Genomic DNA, 20,634 nt, shown 5'->3' with positions numbered 1-20,634 from the left:
GCCAACTGGGAAAGACTTCTGTTATGAACAGCCCAGAGGTGCCTTTCCTTTCCCCTTCTTGGTTTTGTTTTGCCCTTCAATATCATCTTTATGGTCCCTGGAACCCACAAGTACCTTTGGGTCACTGGGAGATGCGCTTGCACCTCTGCAAAGCAGCTGTGATCACAGCAGCACAAGGCAAGGCCACTGCAGGGTGCCAGGATCAGAAGCAAATCAGAGTCGGCCCAGAGAGAAAGACCTGGAGAAGAGTAGATGACAAGAAAAGGGATGCAGGAGGGAGAGAAAGAAAGAGACAGCCGGAACAAGTGAGAAGCAGGAGCGCAAGCAGGAGAAACAGTCACAGACCAAGCACATGAAAAAGGCCGGCGCTCTCTGGATCCTTCACAACTTACCCACATGGTTCAATTCAGTGAAAAGGTTAAGAAACCATCTCTCATTCAACCAAGTTCTCAGGCTTGTAGGACATTTTGCTCCTGGGAGGGGACATGCATCAATGAAGGGACATGGACATGAGGAATGACTGAAAACAAAGCCAACACTCACACTGCTCATGAGTAATCTCAGCTTCTCGCTGTCCGTCATTCTTTGGAGCTCCTCCAGGGTTAGGGTCATGTCACAGCCTGCTTCATACACCAGCGTCTCCAGGGTGACCAGGTTGTCACACAGCAGCAGCAGCCCGGGGATCTGCCGCTCCATCCCAAGGCGAATCAGCGACAGTGCGCAGTCCACCTGGAATCGGGGGGGACAGTGAGTGCCCAGCTCTCATCAACTCCTCACGTCCTCAAGATGCAGCTCCCAGGGCAGGGCCTAAGCCCATAGCCACCTTTTTATGGAACTCTACCAGTAATATGTCTTTTATTAACTGCAAAACATTATGGTTCTTTATCAACTACATCACCATCGGACTGTTTCGAAGGTAGAAATTAGAATAATGAGGATTCTGATATTAAGGAAGCGACAACCATCTTAAATGCGCAGAGTCTTTCTTACAGCACAGTTTTGAACACACTTTATTTCATTCTCCCATCACATGAACAAGCAAAAGAACATAATGAACAGTGAGAACCCAATACTCTTCTCACTCTCATTAACCACTCAAGACCCTAAAAAGAAAGTCTTCCTGTTCCATTCCTTTCCTCCACTGCGCCTCCCCTGCACAGAGCTCCAATCAATATCAGCTGACGCAGTAACCAGTACAGACATGCACAGCTCAATTCAGATGCGTACACCTCACCAGGAAAAAGCAAAGAATTCAAGGGCACACATGACTGTCTGTCATCCCAGCACTCTAGGAAGCTGAGGCAAGAGGATCACAAATTCGAGCCCAGCCTCGACAACTCAGCAAGACTCTGCCTCAAAATGAAAAGTAAACAGGGCTAAGGGTAGACTCAGAGTGAAGTCCTAGGTTCAATCCCCAATAATGCAAAATGAACAAAAGGGGGAAAAGAGGATGTGCAGCAGTCTGCCAACTGTCCCAGTTCAGATTTCAAACACATGCACCGACACATTCTCTCTGTGGCCTCCGCACATCAGCTCTCCCGGCCCTGCCCAACAACTACTGAGAGAGGTCTGCCATGTACTAGCAGCATCCCAGATGCTGCGAAAGAAACTGCCGGCAAGAAGGTCTCTGCCTCTCGAGATCTTGCAGACCCAGAGAGAGACGACTGCTCCTTCAAGGGAAGCAGCAGCTAAGGGGTCTTCTGGATCCAAAGAGGACAGGAATGGCCAGGTGCGAGGTATCAGAGCACCCAGGAGGCAGAGGTGTGTCAGGTGGGGGCAGAGGTGTGTCAGGTGTGTCAGAGAGGGAGGCAAGGACAGAGTAACATCACCATGCCCGACTGGTGGGATGCTTCCTCCTAACAGACTACCATGCTGGCAGAGCACTCTCACCACAGCCCGCAGTCCACACCAGGCAGCACTCAGAGTGCCACACATCTTTGGGTTTTGGTGACTGTCAGATGCCATGGATGGGACCCCCATTACAGCATCATTATGAACAGCTGCACTGCCCCACAAATGCTCTGAGCTCCATCTCTCATGGCCCTCACATACGACAATGCCTACACTAGCTTTGTTCTGTCACCGAAATATTTCCCACAATATCATGGGACTGGAGCTACACAACGTAGGCATTTCAGAGTGGCTTTTGTCACACAGCCACAGTCATGCGAGGTGCGTCCCATACTCGTTACCAGAATGAACCACAATCTATCTGTTCACTCAGGGAAGGTGTCTGGATCAGTCAGTGTGCCCTTACTGGACGCACGGATCTGAGCCTACTGACAGTTTATCCACTCACTTAGGAACGCATCTGGATGTTCACTGCTTATCCATTCACTTCCATGACTCATCGACCGCAACACAGGAAACACTCAAGTGCAAAACGTTACTAACAAGGACACTGGAAGGTAGCCATTGTACATAGGAACTCCTAGTACTCCCTATTCAATTTTGTCACAAGCTTGAAACGCTTGTAAAAACAGACACAAGAAAAAATCTTTAAATTTTTTTAAAAATAAAAGTAGATACAAGGTAATGGGAAAAATAATTTTTTAAAGTGACTATTTTGCATTTTAGGATGTGCTTCTTTTTCTTTATCATTGTTTTGTTTTTGTATTTTTGAGACAGGGTCTCACTATGCAGTTAAGGCTGGCCTTGAACTCACTTTGTAGCCCAGGCTGGTTTCAACTTGCAATGATCCTCCTGCCTTAGGCTTCCGAGTGCTGAGATTACAGGTATGTGGCACCACATCCAGCTTATCACTATTTTTGTAAGTGAATAATGGTTCCAATGTGGGCTTCTGGCTGTATCTGTGAAGTGTCTGCTGAGCACACGATGCTAACCCAGATGATACTATGATGGCCACGTCTGCCTGTACAATGGTGCATCTCACCACTCCTACCACAGCTCTCTTGGTCAGTCGCTCCTTGGAGAGGTTTCTCCATATGAGTGAAGTGCTGACACCTTGATTAAGGTAACGCAACAGGAACCGGGAGGACTGCCTGAGGACCAAAGTTCTCAATGGGAACAGAAGAGGTCGCCAGGAGACTGAAAGTACAGGGAGGCACCAGTACCGTTTAAGACCCACGGCCAGCCAGCAGGGTCAGCTGTCAGGTGGCACCTCCCATGGCACAGGCAGTGCTGAGCCCAACCTGCCTGCTTTCTATCCACCTTTCAGACATCCAAAACCCAGCTCTCACCATCACAGGCCAGGTCAATTTATTTAACTGTCATGCAAAGTTCTGTTTTTGTGTGGTTGAATTTATATTAAATTTACCTTTCATATAACTAATGTATAAAGCAGAAGAAGATTTTACTTAGTTTTATTAACAGCTTTTTTTTTTTGTCTCTTTTATTAGTACCAGGGATTAAAACTCACGACCACACACTTGCAAGGCAGGCGCTTATGCCGCTGAGCTAAATCCCCAGCCCTTATTAACAGTTTTTAACATGCCTTAGTTGTTCACAACCCTGACAGCAATTCGTGGTATTTAACCACACACCTGAATCATTGTGCAATTTTACACTCCGTCCGAAGTGACTGTGAGCTGACTGTATAGCCTCGTGTGGCCTGGCCAAGCACTGACATGCTTTTCTCATCCCATAATCCACAACTAGGCTATCACATTAATTTTTTGGAAATTAGTTCTGAAGATAGAACACAGTATCTATGATTCTCACATTGTGCTAAAGAAGAAAGTATTGCTAAGTATTTTCTCCAAAGGACACTGTGAGTCTTCATATATCGCTAGGAAAACAGCTGCTCTCTTGAGACTGTGCCCACTTCACTCTGAATCCCTGGGGTCTGTGTGGCTGCTCTCTGCTACCCAGCTCTACACAGTGACCAGGATCTCACCTGGCTCTGGCCAGGGCGCTGTACAGGGCACTCACCCCGTTTCTGAGGACCATGGTTTATCTATCTAAACTATAGAGAACTGACTTGGTTTTCTCCAAAGACAATTTTCACCATTGAGATATCTCAAGATCCTACACACTTTCCTGTGGTTTTGGGAAACCAATGCAAAGTGTTCTTGGCTACCACCCAAAAGTTTGGCTTAAAAAAGAAAAGTCACCCCTGACCAGACCTTGAATGAGTCCTCAGAGTGCATTCAGCAGCCTCTGCTCCATCACTAATCCCTGTTCTCTGAGATGAAGTCAACCCTGGCTTCCACTTACAAGGCCCTCAGGCTGGCAGAGCAGCCAGCACTCGGAAGGAAGTATCTTTGTTTTTAAGAGTTCCAGGATTGGAACCAACACCACAAGATAACTAAGGTACCAAGGGAGGCATCAGCCCCAGGGCCCCGGTTTACTAGTGGAAGAGCCAAGATCTGAACCCAGCCACTCTAGGGCTCAGCACACCCTGTCTCTGTGAGTCATGCGGGACTCAAGACCTGAGGTTATGGATCTAATCAAGGGACAGGACTGCTGGAAACCAGGTGTGGTCTTAGGAATCAGCAGGAACAATTGTGAGAAGGATTCCTGAAGAGCAAAACCACAGTCAACCGAGTCTCTGTACCCATCCAGGCTGACTGATCTGCAGGAACAACCACTGAAGTTAAGGCAGTATTATTAAGTGTATTAAAAATACGCAGAAAATCAGAAGCCAAAGCGTATGTGTGAAAAAGGATTCTGGACTTTTCTTGCACATATTTGCCCAGTGAGATCCAAAGCAACATAAAAGCTCTGAGGCAAAAGATACACCAACGAAAGTAAGAAGAAATTCACCCCTAACTTCATCCCTTGAAGTCACGCTCCTAAACTGCCAGCAGCGCAGCCCGTATCCAGGACCCCACATGGCATTCTGAGTCACAGTGGTGACAGAAGGCCTCACCTGGCCAGCGTGGCGCTCGATCTCCTTGGCCCTGCTCTGGTACCAGTCTATCGCCTCTGCCACCGCCAGCTGCGCAGTCCGGAACCGCAGCAACTCAGGCTGGGCAGCATATAGGAACTCGCCTTCATCCTGTAGGCTCGGCTCCACGGCCGCCCTGCAACAGAGGGAACAGTTAACAACCAACTCAAAGGCTGCAAAACATGTATGCAATTCTAAGAGAAAGGCAAAGACAGAGAGGGGGACAGAAAGAGACCACGGTCACACAGTGCTGTCACTGGGTGCCCTTCTCACCATCCCGCAAGGGGCAGATGCTTAGGCTGCACGCTACCAACCTGCACTCCGCCTCTTCACACCAATCTTGAGCTCTGTGTTTCCGCTCACGCCAAGGAACAATCACCAAGGAATCACCACGATGACTTGAATGTAAAAGAGAATAAACAAACATTTGAAATTCACATTTCTCAGTTTCACAAGAAATATGTAACAATATCTCCTGGCCCTCAGCACCAAGATTCCTGCCTATCGTGCAGTAAGTGCCACAGGACACAGCTTACAGTGACAGTGTGTGTGGTGCAAAACACCTTACTGCTGATCTCCAACCACAGAAAGGTTCAAACGGTAAAAAAAATTCTTCAAAGAAAGTATCTGGCAAAGGATTTAAAACCTGGTATGGCTGTGAGCCCATTTCACACATTTAGAAACATTTACCAAGAGCTTCACATGACACACACGGTCCCTGGCCCAGAACCTCACGGTCCAGAGCGGGATCATCCAACAAGCTTCGCCCAGTCACAGAAACGTGTGTCTGTAGTGTACCACATGGTGACCACTCGCCACACATGCATGTGCCAGCCACTCAGAAGACACACGAGCTGGGAAAGGACGCTGCGTCTTGGTTCATTTTAAATGATCAGCGCAGACACTGAGGATGGGCAATGACAGAGGGCTGCAAAGCATCATGAAGAGGTGAACAAAAAATCTGAAAGGGGGGCTGGGGATTTAGCTCAGCGACAAAAGCGCCTGCCTTGCAAGCAGGCAGTCGTGAGTTCGATCCCTGGTACCGATAAAAACGAAAAAGACCAAAAAAAAAAAAAAATCTGAAAGGATGAAGACAAGCCCTGATGGAATACAGCTGGAAGTAAATGTAAAAGAAAGGGGAAGAAAACCCAGCATGTAACTCAGCACAGCAACGCAACACATCTTCCAGAGCACCACGGTCTCCGGCATGGGCCTTTCTACCATGCAGGGTCTAAACTCGACTTCACAGGGCTTTTAGCTCCAATATCCAGGAATCCGGAGGGCAACTGAATCGTACTGAGCTAAGAATAAACACAAAACATCTAAAAACAAACTTCATTGCCTTGCTCTTACAGCTCAACAGAACACTGTCTCTCATTTGCCTGAGCATCCATAGGGGATTTTCTGAAAATGTATCAACTATTAGGTTATGAAACATGCTTTGCACAAACATCATTCATAAACACACAAATATTATGTCGGCAGGAAGATTGGGCCTCATGTGAAGAGAGACAGGAGACCATTGGATGGTTGGAATGGAGAAGCGGGACACCTGCAGGCTGGCAGGGCCGTAGCAACTGGTTAATCGACAGCATCGCCCTGCAGTGATGCGGGCTGCAGCAAATCCTCTCCAGGCCAGGCTCCTGTTACTCCGATAAGGTAAAAAGGACACTGTGCCATTCACTGACCTCCTGCTTTTCAGCTAGCAAAGCATGTACCAGGTACAACTCACAGGGCTTTCAGCTCACATTTTTGAAATTATGAATCATCTGAAATGATTTAGAATGATTGCCACAATCACAGTACTTCATTTGTCACCAAATAAAATAACTATTTTATTTTCTTCCATGTCAATAACGAATATTTTATGGCAAAGCACTGGAATGAAAAGTAAAATAGTAACATGCTGATACAACAGTGAGATTGTTCACTCTTCCAAACTAACAACAAATTAGAACAATGAGTCGAGAACAGGGAAAAAATAAACCTAGCAAGGTGTCATGCTTTTTCTAATTAGAGCAAACACGATTCTTTTTTTTTTTTTTCACTTTTTTTTCTTTTTTCTTTTTATGGGTACCAGGGATCAAACTCACGACCGCCTGCTTGCAAGGCAGGTGCTTATGCCGCTGAGCTAAATCCCCAGCCCCTAAGCAAACACAATTCTTTAATGTACACAGTGTTATAAAAATCTCCCAAGATGAGATCTGCATTTTCAATACAGATTACGTACTAGACACAAGAAGTATCACTGAAATGATTAGTAATGGTATGAGCTCTTCAGCAAAATATAGTTAGTTGGAAACTAGAGTCTACGAAGTGGTAAAGCTTTATTATTTTCACAACAGAAATGGATAAGAAGAGAAATTCTCTGGCAGTGATTCAAGTTATAAGGTTATAAGGTAAATCAACTGCCCTACTCAAATGTGTTGTGCTGAGAATTTAACTTAAATGCATACTGAAGTTCTGCCTTTCTGGCATAAATTTTCTACTGTTTTTTGTTTTGTTTGGTTTGTTTTTTTTTTATTTAAAAGGCAAAAGAGAAAAGAACAAAACAAAATAATGTAAGGGTACAAGTAATACAGAACTACAAAAATCTGACCACTCAGATCCATGAGTTATGAGATAAAGGATGCGAAGGCACAGGTCCCCTCCAGCCCGGAGACCCTGTTGACCACCCGAGAAGTATCAGAGTTCCCAGCGGAGGCCAGCAGCAGCAGTAGCAGTAGCGCAGCCTCTCGCCTCTGATTTGAATTCATCTTTATCCAGTGTAGAAAGAGTTGTGGTAGCATAAAGAGAAGCAGGCAGGTGAAATTGGCTTTCATGCACCAGAAGACCAGCAATTCCTGAATGCAGAGATTGGGGTCACTCACAGCACCCAAGTTCAGAAGCTGCCGAAGGCTGGGCAGGCCACAGTGTGGCACAGGCTCTAGGCACCTGATTTCTCAGCTCTCAGCAAGAGAAGAAGAAAGCAGAAAAGGCTGCACAGAGACCTGTCCATCCCCGTGTTCAATTTGCACAACCAGCCCTGCCCATGGCTCAGCAAGGGATAGGAACTACCGCGGGCCACACACAAGACAGGTTACACACTATGAATAGAAGCAACATAACTTCTTTTAAAAAGTACCTTTCTCATAACCCCGGCAGCGCAACCAGCAGGCCACATTCCCTTCCTCACACAAAGCACCCCCAGAAGCTGTGGGCAGGACATGCTCGTGGTCGGGACGGTGTCCCTGTGACCACAGGCTAAAGGGCAGCCATGTGTGTGAGGCCCAGCACGCAGGAAGTCAGCAAGAGCCAGGGGCTCTCAGAAGCAGCCTTCCCCCCAGCTGGTGGCCCCATCACCTGCAAATGAACACCAACTCAAAAGGGGAACTTTCCAAAAGTATCTTGCAGTTCATGCATCTTCGAGGGCCCAGCTCCGGGAAGCATAAATGACATCAGCCTTAACAATGGGTTAATAGAGCAGCTGCACCTTGGACCTCGGTTCCTTAGGGTGCTGGCAGGATGTGCATTCCCAGAATCCTGAGCCTCCCATTTGCCTGACCACTGTGCCTCTTCTGAGCCACCACCCAGCATGTGCTGCTGCTGGCTGGGCCACAGCAGCTGGCTCTGTCCACACTTAGCCTGGGGTCCAAGGTGGGAGGTGAAGAGGGGAGCAAGGAGGAGACAGGCACTGCACTGGAGGAAATGACTGACTGCACTGACAGGTGAAAGAACCATGCTAAAAGGATCAGCAGAACAAAAAGAGCATGAAAAAATGAGTAACTAATGGGAGATCTCACAGAAGATCTGATTATGTCTAAAGCATTTACTGTGGCTTTTTCAATAATCTAAATTATAAGAGGATGGACACATTACTATTAAATCCTATTGTTCTTACTCCAATTAAAGAAAGAGGGAAAAAACTTATTTTTCACAACGGATTTAAAGATAAACGCAACTTAAAGACTCATGACATCAGAGACCTAAAGTTTTTCTTAATGTCAAATCCCAAAACAATGATTTAATAGCTTTATCTTATAATACTCTCTGCTGTGAGACTAAAGTGCTTCCTGTAATTTAAATATCTCCCCAAGGAAGATACCCCTAGTAACCCCAGGGCATTCAAAGACAGCACAGCATTAGACACTGGGAAACTGTTCCCAAACCATTTCTGAAATTCCAGGTTAAAGCGAAATGTTCAAACAATCACCAGAAAACAATATAAATGCATTCAAATCTAAGGAGAAACTACCTTTGAAAAGCACTATGACAGGCAGCAATCCATTTCTGTAGACTAGCAATTTAGCTGAAAAAATCAGCGCTATTCAGAACAGATCTGCTTTGTAAGAAGGCAGAAAACAATAGACAATTTTTATTCTGAAACATTCCTATAAAATATATTTACATATCACAAAATCTAAAATTCTTTGAAGGGCCAGGGATACAGCTTGGTGGTACAGTGCCTTCCTGGCAAGCCTGAGTTCAGTCCCCAGTACTAAAAATAAATAAGACTTAAAAGTAAATATGTAAAATTATTTGAAGATGAAAAAAGTATCTGATAGTTTTTCTTTCTTTTATCAGTTTTTTTTTAGTACTAACAGTAATGCAAAATAAGAAATGTATACCACTTAGGTGGAACATACTGACTTTCAACACTAAATAAAGGTGAGTTCCAAGGCTGGTTTCATATATATACACTAGCATGCTACTAAACTTCTGTATACCCTGCCTTCAGAAGAGCAGAGATCACAGAAAATGATTTGGAAACCGGATAGAAATATGTGTCAGATAGCTGGTGATCACTCTGTGCATACTATTCATTAGCACGTAAGCCTAAACTCATATGGGGTGGGGGAAGCCAGGCAAGAGTGAGGGAGCCACCATTCCATTTCCACCCGAGCACATGTGTCTCTGGGCACAGAGTTGGCACAGCGACTGTTCCACCTCCGACCCAACCCCTGCATCCTTACCGGCTCCAGCAGGTGTCACAGATTCGGGTTTACCTGCCACTAAAATGATACAATGTGAATAGGCAAGAGAGGAACTGTCAACTCCCTTTACAGACGCGCAAACCGGAAACCAAAAAAGACAGATCAGGCAGTTAATAATGGAGCCACGTTCACCAGGGGCGCGCTCACTGCTACGTACAAATGGTCTCACAGATGGAGACCTCGACTTTGTGACTGACCCACTCACCGCATGCTCTGCATGCCCCCTTCTCGTAAGAGCCCTTCCAGCCTGGCACACACAGCCTCCCCATCTCTGAACTACGCAATGGGGAAAATACATTCTGCTGCCATTCCCGCCTCCAGAAAACCACGAGGGGAAATACTGGCCATGACATCTACACCGACTGCCACCGCTGCAACTCAACTATCCAGCACTCTTAAAATGAAAAAAAGGAAGCAGGTGTTTAACAACAGTGGGGCTTCAATTCCCTATTTGTCTTTGTGTCTCTGGAATTTCAAAAGGAAGACAGGTTGCTGAGCACTGTAGGACGCAGATACTCCGTGTCCCGATACTGTGGGAACTACAGTTCAATGCCTCAGAGACAGGACAAGCTCAAATTAACACTGACCAGAACACAGTATGTACTGAATACACAGCAGGAAAGTCAGAGGCTTTCAAAAAAAATAGATTTTGTCCATTAAGTTAAGGTGATCCTGTTAAAGGCAAACACATTTTCGCCTCAGGATTTAAAAAAATAAGTTGAAAATAATTACATTACCGGGGGAAAATTAAGTAGATCACATTAAATTACTGTTTATTTAAATTTAAGGTGTTCAGCATGAAACAAAAAGGTTCTATAGCTTCAGAAGAAGGTAAAATGTGGTGGAAGGGAGTCATGTACCGAGCTTCGGGCAGCAGCGCAGCATACTCATGCAGGGAAGTGGTCTCCGGGAAGTTGGAGAGAATTGCCAGGCGGTGAGGAAGCAGGTCAGCGCCGTGGTAGGTAAACAGAATCTCCAGGGCTTGTACATTGCTCTCCTGTGTAAGAAGCAACCCGAATCTCAGCAACACGGGCCAAGTCTATATGACAACATTCAAAACTTACTTTTTATGTAGTTCTGATATGGCATACTTAGAAACCCTGAGTTTTGATTTCATCTTAGCACATATACTTTTAATCTAATGTTACAAAAATTATTTATTTTGAAAACTCTGACTGATAAATAAAATCTTTAAAAATGTAACTCCATTTTCTCCAGATTTCTTAATATGACAATTTAGTATGACAGTGCAACGGTACACGCATGCATAACACTGGCTGTACAGCTCCAAGAGTCAGAGAGCATTAGTAACGATCACTGTTCTGTTTACCGAAATTACCCGAGCATAAGTTCTTGCTGAGAGAACAATATTCTGCCTCCTGAAGGCCTTAAAGAACTCAGCATCGTATCTCTGTTCGGAAGCAAGAGGCACTGCTAGGATTTCCTGAGGAGAAACAGATTTAATGAATAGACCTTTAATGAAGGGTGACAAGAAAACATTAAAAACCTTTACAACTAGACCTTATAAATAAGCTCTGAGTTAATGAATTTCAGCTATCAGTGGTTAAGTAAAGTACACAACTGTACTCTTGTCATCATTTTATTTTACTTTGTTTTGTACCAGGAATCAAACTCAGGACCTTGTGTTTGTTAGGCAGGCACTTTTGCCATTGAGCCATAACCCCAGTCCTTGCTATGATTTTAAAAGGGATCCTACTTGTAAGTGCTAATATTTTTTTAATCTAGAAGTAAATGAAACAGGCAGTAGAAATTAACTACCACCTTGGTGGACAACCAACTCTAACCCCCTTGTAGAAACAAGTAGGCCACAGCTATCCAAGGCCAAGCATAGAAGCACCTCCCATCTCTACACATGGACTTCGGGTTAATTTTACACCATTTCAGGTTCTGTAAAATGCAGACTGAGCCACTCATTCATTCCCCAAATATCTGCTAGTGTCCACTATATGCAAGGGACACTGTGACAGGTGTTGGCGACTCCCTGACCTGCACATTTTCCTTGCCTATTCCTTTTCTCCAAGTAGCTTGAAATCCAGCAGGAACACAAACCAACTGTTTAAAAATAATCTTTAAAAAGAAAACAGCTGTTGCTAGAAATATAATGTCACTGAGGTTATTTTTCAAAGTCTTCATCAGTTACAGGCACATACTCAAGTGTTTATGGGTAAAATTATAGGATTTCTGGGATTCACTTTAAAGTAACTGAAAGAAAAGACAGAAGTGGAAAGTTGGGGATAAAAAATAAGATTAGGAAATGGGTCAAGCTGAGCAAGAGTACATCAAAGGTTATCAGCTTGTTATTTATACTTTTAAGAATGCTTGGAAGATTTCACAATAAAAACATTTTTTAAAAAACCACTGATAGGACAACAAAACTCAAATCCATATTAGCACGATTCTCTCCTAACCGCATCACCTTAACCTCCCTAGGAGGCTTCCTTTTGTGGTCTCCTTACGAACTTCTGCACGGTGCTTTAAGGTTTTCCAGACCTCTGCTGTCCTTTTCTGCCAGCTGCAGCCTCATCGGAAAGCCCAGCTCTCCTATGCCCTAGGCAGCCCCTGGATGGCCGCACACAACAGTGGCAAACCTGCTTGCACCTGCACCTGCGCCCACACCTGCATGCTCTTCCTCCTTCCCAACAAGAACAAGAAAGCATCTCTGCACCCAGAAACATCTCCAACCTCCACCCATGCTTTCCATTTTTATTCCATTTCTTGTTTTTTTACTTGCTTTTTTGTTTTGTTTTGGTTTTTTTTTTTTTTTTTTTTGAGACAGGGTTTCACTGTATAGTTGAGCTGGGCTCGAATTTGTATGATCCTCTTGCCACAGCCTCCAGAGTGCTGGGATTACAGCTATGTGCCACCATGCCAGTCTCTGTTGTCGATTTTTGTAACCCTGTGAAGTATCTCTTTGTTCTACTCTATAAAATCCTCCTTGCCCTCTACTGGCTCATTTTCATCAGCACACCAATAATTCTTCTATCATCAAACCCACAACCACTCTCTCCATCCTCACTTTCATGCTTTCCCCTACTCACTACACCACTGATGAAAATTCAACCTGCTTCCTTCTGCCAGAGGAGCCCTCTGCAAATGCACCAGACTCTCCTAACCGCATCTCTCCTGCCCTTGTTCTGTGTCCCATCTGTGGCCCGACACACAGACTCTTCTTTCACACCACCGGCCCTAACAAGAGGTCTGATGTCAGTTCTTCTTCCTATTTATTTGGGCAAACTACGCACCTTCTCTAAGCCTCATTCCCCAATCCATAAAACTGGGAAGACAATAGCCACTGCCTCGAAGCACTGCCAGGACATAAGTTAGGCTAAGTCCATGAGATAGTGACTGACAGACCCAAGGTGCGACTGACAAATGCAGTGAATGGTTAAATTTGTGAACAATTTATTACGCTGAAAGGCACACTATCAAGAGTAAGTGTGTTCATGGCAAAGAAAAGGGTTTTGAATTACTTGCAATAAATTTTTAATTTTAGGCACTCATTGTATTGTGTGATCAAATCTCATGGATCAAACATATGTGGCAATTTCAGTTTAATAAACACATAACAGTGTACCTTCATCATCAGCCTTAGTCACCAGATCTGGCACTGTGTGACTCCCGGCTCTTCCCCAGAATCACAATGACCGTGAAAGGGAAACATTTTAAATCCATTCAGGACATGAAGGCAGCCAGGACAACACAGCTAAAGACCCTCAGGAAAGAAGACTCCAGAACTGCTACAGAGAGTGTCAAGCATGATGGGATGAGGGGGTTCCAAGTAAGGGAAAAGGAGCTGAAAGGGCTTTGTGGCAGAGTGCAACAAGTTTTTAATAGTCACTGTAATTTTTTATCACATCAGGTAACAGCTAAGAGTCCTCAACAGAAGTGTGGGTACTTCTCTAATGGACAGTTCCTTCAACAAATATGTTCCCCTCTCCACCAGTGAGTCGGGCAGCACTCTGAGCTCTGCAGGAGCAAAGAAGACGGAGCCCTAACTTAGGGAGAGTCCTGGCCAAGCCTCCAGCCCTGAAACCCTGGCTGCCTCAAGAACCAGCTGTAAAGGGACATGCAGCACAGACTTCTCAAACACTCCCCCCCACCCCGGGGGGAGACTTCACGTACACTAGGAAAACTGCTCTTATCACCGCTCTGCCATGAGCAATGGGAGGCACGTAGCACAGAGAAAGCACCTCAGTAAATCCACTGAACTTCATCTTTACGTCCTTGCTCACAGATAATTAAATAAGCCATGCTCTGCATTTCTACCACTAACTAGCTAGCCACTGCAACTCAGCATTTCCACCACAACATCGTAACAGCCAGATCCATCCCAAATCATCTATTTTCCAAATGTTTTCTTAATTTCCCTAAGAAAAATCGCTTCATCAAATACTTTAAATGTCACTCCTATGATGTAGTAACAAATGTACACTCTACGGCCATGTGAGGAATAGCAATCAATAAACCAAGGTGACACACAGAAATAACAGCCTGTGCCTACACAGACCTCTGAACTGCATGGCGTGCTTAGAAGACACTGCCTCAAACTGTCAGGGGACACAGACAAAGTTAGGGGACATGCTTAAGATGCTATCACCATCCAACAGCCCAACTAGCTGCATCTGCAAATCAAAGCATCGGGAATTCTTCCTAACTCGTTTGCATCAAACGATATATGCCATTACCAATGCTTTCTAACAGCCACAGTAGCAGCTTTCTCAGAATTTGGTTAGAAAATATTTTAGCTACATTAGCAGGGTGAGGAACCAGGTCAGAGTTCTAAATGTCTGTTATTGTTGGCATGAGCACCATACAACACAGCCGGAGTCTATCGAGTGTCCATGGTCCCCTACACTGGTGCCAGGCACCACACGTTCTGCCCCTGGAAGGAGCCATTCTTCAGCCTGGATGAGGAGATGATGTGTGTGCAAAGCCAAGCACAGTAGTCAGAAACTTCTTTCAGGCCTGGAGCCTCACGCAGAAAAAATGATCTATGCCTTGGGCACACCCTGAAACGTGTGTGTGTGTGTCCCCCCCATCCCCAAGGCTAATAGCACATGGAGGGCTCTGGCTGCACAGGCACCACAAGCTGCCCAACATGGGCAACAGTGTTGCATCCCTAGAGATGCCGATGTGAAGTTGCTCGAGCTTAGTCACAGGCTAGAACAATTGAGAGTATGCATGGGAAGCCTGTTAAAGCTCACTGTGTACTAAAGTTAGCACTGTAGCCAGCTGGGTACCTGTACCTTAAAGTAAAGTATGAAATAAAAGTAAACAGGGCTGCAAGTCTAAGCATAGACGCACTGAAATGGCTAAAGCCTTTTTACTCCCCAACCTCACCAAACAACTTCCCACATTTCAGTATCAGATTTTTATAACTAGTACCAAGAGAACTTGCTTCTGTGAAAAATTAATTCCCCCCACATAAATAGCATTAAAGACCAAGAATATAAGATACTAGGGCAGCCACAAGATCTATAACAACAGACCCAATGAAGATGCTGATCTGATTAAAGCCACTCCTCACCTTGTATGTTGCAAGTCGATCTAAGAAAGTCAGTAATTTCAGCCGACAGCGGCAAAGCTCCTTCTGTTCCAGGCTCCACCTGTTCAGATAACCACATTGAACCACTTACACTTACAGAGAAGAACATTTCTCCGGGAGCAAAATCCAAGGGAAAACAGTTACTACCCTGCAGAGCCCAGAGTTCTTGGTACAGCAGACAAAAGCACAAAGGTAAAACAACACCCCACGCATTTCAGTCTCTGAAATAAGTCACAGGCATCATCACCAGAAGAGAACATAGTGAAACCACCAGTTATTTCAGGGGATCTACCAAGTCGGCAGGAACAGATGGCTTACTCAGAGAAACTCAAGAGTTTAAGCAGCTCGTGTCTCTCCCTGGACACCTTCTCCTTCCGCTGCTGGGCAGGCTCCTCTAAGGTGGGTGACAGCACCTCACAGGCAACAGTGCCAATGTCCACGTCCCCAGGCAGTGTAAACCTGCAGCAGCAAAAGAAAATGCAAATCCACTCTGATTTGCTTTTATAGTTTCACGAAAAGTTGCTTTCTCATATTTCAGGTGATTTACTTGCAACTTACTTTCCAGTTAATTATTAACTAATTATAAAGCTATTAAATGGCTTTCTAGCTCATTGTTTAAAAAAAAAATTCCCATTGCAAGCAAAACTGATTTATACATTAAATCCATAGTAGAGATAGGAAAAAGTCATCCATAACAGTCAGAGATTTTAAGTCAAGAAAATGCAAACCATTAAGAAACACATGAGGTGCGGTCTTCAGCCAGTATGTAGCAGAGACAGTGCTGCCCACAGAACTCGAAATCTGATTGTTCCAATTTATGATTTTTTTTTTTTTTGGTCTTTTTCATTTTTATCGGTACCAGGGATCGAACTCACAACTGCCTGCTTGCAAGGCAGGCGCTTATGCCGCTGAGCTAAATCCCCAGCCCCTCCAATTTATGATATTAAAATGATAGCGAATGTTGGCCTTCCAGAAGTCAGTCATACCTGCTGACATGCAAGACTGCTGCCACCACGCTGGCTCTGGTCATGTCACTGTACTGCCACTAGTATCAAAAAGGGGCACACAAATGGTGCTTAGAGGCTTTGGAGGCACTTTCATATGACATACAGCACCTCTCCCAAGGGAGAGGCAGCAGGCAGAGGCCAGCCAGTGGCACCCATCTGGCAGCAGGACAGGCCTGCTTAGCATCCTAATCCTGCCTCTGAAATGGCCCTGCTTCAGCCAGCAAGGACAGAACCTGGGTCCCCGCAGCATCCAGTCAAAAGGTGAACACGCTGAGCACACAGGAAGAAATCTGCTCCCTCAGGTCACAAAGGGATGTTTCCCAGCATGACAGCTCCCAAGCACCTGGTCCTGGTGCAAAGCCTCCATCACCCACCTGCCACTGTCCGCTCCACTGCCCAAGGCAAGCAGGGCCTCCAGGTTGGTGCCTTTCAAGCCATACTGCAGCAGCTCCTGGGCTGCCTCCACGGTCTCAGGAACACGCTCCAAACACCCATGGAGCATCCATGCGCGCTTCTTTATTTTACTCTAGAAAAAAGGAAAATGAAAGCAGAGGCGTTTAAGCATCATGGCATCTTACAGCACCTGACAACAGCTGTCCAGAGGACAAAGCTGTCCCCAAGGCAGCCAGCCCATCACAAGATGCCAACACCCACCCAAGCCCAAGCTGATGTCTAATCAAGTACAGCCATGCTCATGGCCACCACACACCAGGGCTGGTAGCCGGGCTCCCTGCAGCGCTCATCTGCCAACAAAATGTTCACCGGGCATCTGCTATACACCAGACCTCAACCAGAAGAGGTAGCGTAGTGCACAAGATGGCTTGCAGTCAGCTGCACACATCCTGCACACTATCCCTGAATCTGTACTCTTGGTTTTGTCTCATCTTCTTTATTCTTTTTAGAGGGAGGTGTTTGATTTCTTGGTTTTTTGACACTGTCATACTGTGTAGTTCAGACTGGCCTCAAACTCACAGCAACCCTCCTGCTTTAGCCTCCCCAATACTGAGATTATAGGTGTGCACCACAACGCCTGGCCCTTTACCCTCTTTAAGAATGTCTTCCAAGCATACACACACAAACAGAATAGAGAAATCCCAAAAAGCCTAACGATGCATACCAAGGTCCTAGAAAGACAAGAATAATCTAAATCTGAAACTCATAGAAAGAAACAAATAATAAAGGTCAGAGTAGAAATCAATGAAGTTGAGTCTTAAAAATAATGCAAAGGCCCAAGGCATAGAGTTGGCGCTCTGAAAGGATGGCGAGGGTTCTGAGGCTGAAGGGTCAATAGGAAGGGGCAAGCAGGGGCAGTGAGAGGCTCCAGACTCCATGTGCACCGGATGCCCATGGAGAACGCCATCACGGCACCTGGCAGACACAGCTGAGGGGGAGGGGCCCTTCCTCTCTCCTTTCGCAGAAGCCTAGACCGAATCTCAGCCTCCGGTCTGAACACCTGCCTGGAAGCCTTCCTTCCCCTCTCTGGGTCTACACTGCCCACGACCTGACCAAGCTCCCAGAGTTTCGTCTGCAATCTCCTTGCCTTGATCTCTACACATTTAAGTGTGAAGTTTGTCTCATCGGAAAGATTCTCAGCTCTTCCACAGCGAAGACTGTGCTTATGCCCCTCCTGTCCCTCTTCACAGTCACTGGCCTGTGCTCTTACTCCTAACTGCCTATTTAGTTCATCGAATTCAATGTGCCCCCAATTGAAACTTCTTGCTGTCTCTCCTGGCAGCTCTCAGCTCCTTCAGGAGCCCATACTGTCCTTCACTGTGTTTCAGGAAATGCTGTGCACTGAGGACATGCACTTAGCTCACTGTCCTAGATGAAACATAAGATTATGCAAGTCCGGCACAACAGTCTGTGTTTTCCCTTTCCCCACAACCCCCCTGCTTCCTTTGCCCTAGCATAACAACCAACCATTTGTTATTGTTGATACACTGTGTCAACTTGAGAACTTCAGAAGTTTAACTGAGACTCAGCAGGGAGCCAGGGCTCTTAATTTGTAAATATCCCCCTCTGTGCAAAGGAGGGCCAGGACATGTTGTGAGTGCTACACCTGCCCTGAAGGTGGGATGGTGGTAACCTGTGTACATATAAGGCGGAACCACTTCCTCACTTCCCTTTTCTCTTGCAGCTACACTTCCCACTGAGGCTCAGGGGTACCCTGGGTGGACTGCTTCCCGGGAATCCCGTGGGCAGCCTGGCCAGCCAGTGAGCAGCAATCTTCCTGCTGGCCCGGCTCCTGCGTCCTGAGCCTTGAGCAGCAGCTGGGTTCCTGTGGCAGTCCTGGGGTTTTCTCAGCCATAAGTTCCACTCATGGTACCCTGGCAGTAGGCAACTCACTACCCTTCCCATCTCTGACTGCAACCTGGGAAACTGTGGCTGGGCCTGGCTGGGCCTGGCTGGACACAACCCCGACACACCATGAAAAGCCTGGGCCAAGCTCAGTCTGTCAATAACTGTCCAAACAGCTTTAGCTACAAAGTCAGGCTGCAGAGCAATAGCTCCTGACAAAAGCATGTTCCCAGATGAGCACAAGCTCTTGCATCTGTGAAGTCCTCACCACAGAACTTGTAGAACAAAACCCAAGCCAAAAGACGCAACATTACCAGGTAATTCTGAATAGAGGCAACATTGACAGCTGACTTCCTCCACTGCCGCTGGTAGACGAGGTCCGTATCCAGGCCATAGGTGTGAGCCAAAGACAAGGCTTCCTCATACTCTTCGCTCTCAATCTTTAGACAAAACACACAGGAGTGTCATATGGCTCAGGGAGCCACAGGGCCACCACGTGACACGACAGATGAGTTCACACTCAGCACTCATGAACTCCTGTGTGCACTATGGCATCCACAGCTCACACGCACTGAGGAGTAGATGAATCAGCGCTCACTTAACACTGTCAGACGAGGGATCTGTGGAGAAAGCTCTTGCTCAGAGTCCAATAACAGCAAACTAGTGCCAGGAGTGCCTCGAGCCCTACGGGAAAGGCACAGACAACGGGCACCAAGGCAGTGGCAGTGCTGGCTTCCCAAGAAAGCCCCCAACTAGGAAGCAGACCTGCCCTCACCATCTGAACCTGAACAGGCTGCTATGCTTGACACAGGTAAGGGGACTGCCTAAGGACAGACAGATAATATGCCAGCATGAATTCTTCTTTGCTCCTGTTTTGATTTTGATTACTCAGGTGCAAACGCCAGCATCAGTTTCAAAAGCACTGTGATATTAGGGTGTCTACCGCATCAGTAACCACACATCCTCGTTAATGCCTCCTCATCCCCATAAAGACACTGCCTCACCTTCCTCTGGAACAGCTCCTCGGGGGTGGTGGCACGCGGGCTCACCAGACGATAGTGTTTTGTAATGGTCCGAGGCCGCTTCCGCGGAGGCACGAATCGCTCCATCTCCGTCACCAGGTAAAGGCCCTGCTTTATGTAACCAAAGTAGCGAGCCTTGGCCGACATTCCATGCTCGGAGTCGGAATCCTCTTCCCCGTCATCTTCATCTCCTGCTCTCACCTCCAAACGAGGGCGCTTGGGTGCAAGTTTAATCTCACACTGGATAGACAAGAAAAATGTGAAATGAACAGGGAGGAGCTAACGTCAGCCTCTCAGAGTTCATGACAACAGCATTTTTAATTCTCCTGTGCTTCGCCTCATGCCTTGTGACTCATGCTGGAAACCAAAGGAACTCTGAAATGAAGGTCCATAGAGAGCTCCAGAAACATGCACTAAAGGGTCAGCTCCACGACTCCAAAATCAAAACCTACTAAGCAACAGTCTTAGTAGGTTACAACCAGCCTGAAAATATTACCTGTAACAGTCCTGACAAAGCAGCCCAGAATGTGAATTTCTGATACCTTTGAAATTGCTATATTTGCTGCAGAAAAATAAAATGATGCTTTTCATCTATCTGGGGAATGGATGTGCAAGGATTTATTTGCTTTTCCAAGAATAGCAGACGGCTAACCACGTCACCAAGTTCTCCCAGTCTGAATGCCTGGCTGCTGGAGATAACTTGCACACCAGGATTACCACAGCCAGCTCAGAGTACTGAGCCACTTCTCCTTAAAGAGCACCTTTAGACTTGGTGAGAAACTCGATAAAAAAGTATTTGTCAGTCTATGTTGCTGAAATAAAAGCTACAGAGGATTTTATGAAAGGCAAAAACTTTAAAAGACCAAAGCATAACCTAAAAACCAGCCGCTATTTTCAAGCCTTCTGTCACAATAAACAA

At 46.0% G+C, this 20,634-nt stretch overlaps 1 pseudogene; it reads right to left on the bottom strand.

Annotated features, from left to right (window-relative positions):
* The window catches only part of LOC106025319 (NBAS subunit of NRZ tethering complex-like), a 152,788-nt pseudogene that overhangs the window by 110,260 nt on the left and 21,894 nt on the right, over positions 1-20,634 (bottom strand).

The sequence above is a fragment of the Cavia porcellus genome, unplaced genomic scaffold (assembly GCF_034190915.1).
Source record: "Cavia porcellus strain 051 isolate PalLab524CR breed Dunkin Hartley unplaced genomic scaffold, mCavPor4.1 scaffold_8, whole genome shotgun sequence".
Lineage (NCBI taxonomy): Eukaryota > Metazoa > Chordata > Mammalia > Rodentia > Caviidae > Cavia > Cavia porcellus.
This window is presented reverse-complemented; position numbering and strand designations above follow the sequence as displayed.